This window comes from Mercurialis annua, linkage group LG8, assembly GCF_937616625.2.
Source record: "Mercurialis annua linkage group LG8, ddMerAnnu1.2, whole genome shotgun sequence".
NCBI classification, from domain to species: domain Eukaryota; kingdom Viridiplantae; phylum Streptophyta; class Magnoliopsida; order Malpighiales; family Euphorbiaceae; genus Mercurialis; species Mercurialis annua.
In genome coordinates, this window is record NC_065577.1 from 17609416 (window position 1) to 17614672 (window position 5257).

Genomic DNA, 5257 nt, shown 5'->3' on the forward strand with positions numbered 1-5257 from the left:
GTTTAATGTAAAAGATGTTTGTAAATTAATACTCCTTCTGTCCCAATAGAGTTGTCCACTTTGAGAAATTGTTTTGTCCCAAAACTCTTGCCCACTTTCAAAAAGTAACTAACTTTACATTCAATTTTCCTATAATACCCCTATTTAAAAATCCACTAATGAGTATATTAAAAGTAAATTGCAATTGGACCCTATATTAAATAAGGGTATGATAAGAAAAGTAAGAATTTTTTTGCAAAACCCATAAACAATAATTGTTTTTCTTAAACAGTGTGATATAAAGGTGAAGTGGACAGCTCTATTGGGATAGAGGGAGTACAATAAGTTATCAAACCTCTAAACAACTTTGGAACTTATGATTAGGACGTATTGCAAAAGATAGACTTAACAAGTGAGATAGGATGGGAATCTTAAGCACTCAAGATTTTTCATCGCTTTCGACTTGTGAGTCGTATCTTAAAGGCAAAATAAGTTGATTATTCTTTGTGACACAAAGTGGTAGAATCAAAGCAGTATAAACAATCATACATAGTGATGTATATGATACGTTTATTGAAATAGATCAAGGAAGATACTTATACTTCACTTTTTACATTGATGATTTATCACGATATAGTTACGCTTATCTTGTTAAGAACAAACATGAAATTTTTGTAAACTTTAAAGACTTCAAGAATGAAGTAGAAAACCAAATTGAAAAATATATTAAAATTCTTCGATGGGATCGAACAAAGAAGGATACTTGAGCATGAGTACTGAATTTGGTACGTTTCTAAAAGGAAAGTGGCATTATTTTCAACTTACTCCTTGGGAACACAATGGTTGAATGGTGCGTCTGACAAGAATGAGGGATCATACATTTACATGAACATATATAATGAGCTACATACTAACTTACACATATAATTTTGGGGTCATGCACTTCTTATCGGAAATAATATTCTAATATGAATTCCAATTAAATTCGCACCATAAATACCTTATAATATATACTATGGTGTCAAGTCTTAAGGATGTAAAGATTCGATGGTGTTCGGAACTTATCACGAACCTGATATCCGATAAATTTGGAATCAAAATCAATTATGAAAAGGTTATTCTAGATATTCTAAAGAATCTTTAGGATGTTATTTCTATATTCTAACCGAACAAACAATCATTGTTTATCGGTAGTAGTCTTTCTTGATAAAGGGTTTATTCAAAACAGACACTAAGAAAAGAATATAGAATTAGATGAGGAGTCATTTAATTACCAAAAAAAGAATGAATAAAATCAAGATTGATCAAACCCACTAAGAGTCGGAGTTAGTAAAAGATGTATATACTTTAACTTCTCGAAGATCAAGCAGTGTATCTCGTCCACCGGAGGGATATGGTTTTCCCGCATGATATAAATAAGAGTTGTTTAGTCATACAGAAAAATATCAAGTGTTGATCCCTCTACTTATAAGGAAGTTATATGTGATATAGAATCTTCAAAACTGGTTTGAAGGAATAAAATCTGAAATGGATTCCATATAAAGTAGCAAAATTTGGGAAGATAGTCAATCCATTTGAAGGTATTATACCGATAAGGAATATGTGGATCTGCATGTATAAATTGGTACTAATAGAAAGGCGAAAACCTTTAATGCTATACTTGTTGCAAAAGAGTTTTGCTGGAGGCGAGAAGTCGTATTGTGAATATACTTTCTCGCTGGTACCCATGCTTAAATCCATCCGGATTCTTCTTACCAAAGCTGCACATTTATATTATGTGGTTGGACATGTGAATGTAAGAACCACATTCCTTAATGGTTAAATTAAGGAGTATATCTATATGGAACAAGCCTAGGATTTTGAATTCGAAGAAGGTTCCGAGGCGTGTAAGCTAAAATGATCCACATTGGATGGAAAGAGAGCTTCGAGATTCGTCATCTTGATAAAGCCGTATGAAGTTACAAACTTTTTAAAAATGATAATAAACCCAATGATTCTGAGAAGGTTATTCGGAATAGACCTACTTTTGTTATCTTGTATGTAGATAACAAATAAATAATAATCTCAGAATGTTAACTTCTGTAAAAACTTTGGTTTATCTAATATGTAATCCATCAAAGACTTCAGAGATGTATTCAACATTCCCAATATTAGACTCTATAGAGATAGACCTATGAGAATGATTTTTCTCCTATAGGTATAATTAGAAATTATATTAAAGTAGTTCAATATGGAAGTTTTAAGAGAGGATTGATACTAGTTAAACATGCAATTCTTCTTTCAAAGGGAATGTCTTCCTAGACTTTTAAAGAAAGAAAGAATCTAGCAAAGATACCATAGACTTTGGCAATTTGTAGTGTAATGTATGTGTTATCACATACGAAGCTAGAAATTGTCTATGCGGTTAGTGGAACTAATCGGTTTCAATCCAAACCATGTTGGGAATATTGGATGGTTGTTAAGCATATCTTTATGTACTTGTGAAAGAGTAAAGATATAGTATTAACTAATGGGGAACGAGATTTTAAAGTAGACTGATTTGGAATTATGATTTAAATCAGATGATAGACGGTCTATCTCTGAATTCATATTTATCTGTTATGAAGGACTAGAGAGCTAGAAGTGTTCTAAGCAAGAGTCAACTCTAGATTCCATTATACAAGCCAGGTATATTATGATATAAGATATCCTAATAGAAGGTGTTTGGATAAAATATTTCGTAATAGAACCAAGCACGATTTTCTTTCATTAAGTCGACAGTTCCTCTTTTATGCAACCACAATGGTGCTACTTCATGAGAAAAATAAACAGGGTTTCACAACTTATCAGAACAGAAGAAAAGGCATTATCATATTATCTAATAAAAGTGTTGAAAAGAGAAAAATATTTCTGTAAGAGATACCATCAACCAGTAACACGGTTGACCCATTGACAAACCCCATAACTTAGAGTCATTAAGGTTTACATCTTGTAAAGATGGGGCTTAGATATAGTTTTGAATGGCAATAGTGCAAGTGGGAGATTGTTAGTAGTATGTTCCCTAGGGCCATTTGATCCTGTATATTTGTAGAACTTATCCGAATGGCAAAGTTATATATGTTTGATTTGAACTAAGTATCTCATCAACTAAGTGTTCATTTATTACGTATTGTCCTTATCCCATTGTAATGGAGTCTCTTCTTAAGGTGTTATGAATATAAGTGACTAATTCTATTATACAAGTGATCTAAATAACCGTTCTCGATCGATTGGGTCCTACGACTAAAAGGATCACATTATCCCGGAAAGATCGTCACCTCTGTTTAGTCTCCTAATTAGTAAAGAGTTACTAATTATAGGAAGTAGTGTGTCTTATACTACTTGATGGGAATCAAAATAAATATATGTACACTCAAGGTGTTGAGTGAGTTGAAAAAGTGATGCTAGATGACTTATACATTGTATTTCATCAAAGTCAATTTAATGTCATCTAGTTCATAATTATACATATGTCCTTTGACTTACGGTGACACTATCTTGAATATAGGTGATTAGAGTTTGATACTCCTTATCCCTAGATATTTCATGAGCTAGAGTAACGAGATGTATTGTGTCACGACCCGAATTCCACCCTAATCCAAGTCACAACCGGCGCTAGGGAATGAGAATTGTTGTTCCGAAATCCATAGCAAGCCTAGAACCTCTAGAAATATTTTGCAAATATTATTAGTGGATCGTACCTCGCGTACGATCCGTTTTTATAAAACACAGTTAAAACCTTTCTCGTTTAATGCAAACACATTTATGAAAATACACATATAAGCGAAATATGGTTTCAGTAGTGATGGTTGGATAACCTCGTTATCTCAACCCTCGCTTCCTTCTGAAAACCTGGCGTGGTGATTACTGGAAACGAGGGACTTATTTTTCGCTTCCCTTAACACACAGGAAGCCCTGTTCCCGACCACATGCCACTGTTAATATGTTTAATAAAATAATACGGACACCTTGCGTCTCGCAACGGTGGTATTAAACATATTAAAATACACAACGGATCGGTTACGCATAGCGGGTGTATATAAAACATACTGTTTTTGACACTCACAAAAACACACGAGGCCGACTCGGTAACTAGATACAATAAGCCACTAAGCAGCCACCTAGAAGGTACACACACGTGCACTAGATCCTATCAGAGTATCTAAACAGAGGACTAGTGGCACGACTGCTAGCACATTACACTTATACTATTGCAGCATACTAAGAGTACAAAATCCTATGTACATTACCATAGAAGATGAAGGAATGTGGAAGCTTGACTGACCTCAAAGCTCGTTTCTTGAAAATGGGGAAATAACAATGGGGTCAGAAATATGAATATTTCCGAGTGAGTAGACAGTTTACAGACAAATACCAAAATCGCATAATATATATAAAACAGTTATATATATATATATATATATATATATATATATATATAAAATATTACCAATACGTTGATCCATATGAAGCCCTAGTCCACAATTGTCCTAACTGACACACTCATCTCACGAGCTTATAGACAACATAACAAAGACCGTGACCCTAGTTACTGCCGTCCACTTCTATATCTCTAGTACCTGGACCGTAATCACGAAATTTCCATTGCAGTTTATCCCGCGACCGTTACTGTATTACTGCTGTCTCAGGGTTTACCCGTGAAGTCAGGTCATTTACTTTCTCAATGGCTTACATGACAGACATACCTCTATACCTCGACAGAAGTACATCTAGAAATTGGTGTTGGTGATCACGCAGCCCTATTGCCGCCCAATAGGTATCTCGTTCCAATGGATCTCTCTTGGTTAGTTTATACTACTGCGATTATGGAATTAAAACAGTTGAATACCGATATTCAAAAGTAAACACGTAAACTCACAGTACTGCTAAGTTAATAATTAGCACCATCGTAGGCGTGACAAACTCCCCTGAGTCCTGGTCTGATTGCTGGACAGCTACTCGGATCAAACATACAAAACACACAAGACAGCACATCAATACCCATTTCTTGTATCATTATCTAGGTGCTGAAGCATAGGTTTAATCAAATCATTCAATTCACATAACACATAGCACGTATGGTCTCTTTCTCTTTAAAAACAATTTAAAACTGTTTCACCTCGAGAAAACGTTTAGACTTCACTCTAGAAGTCATTTTAGGTATAGCAATACCTAAATAAAATCATTTAATAGTATAGACTTGATTGCCAAAACAATTCACAGTGGTATACTAATTATTTCGCAATATCATTTGCTAAAT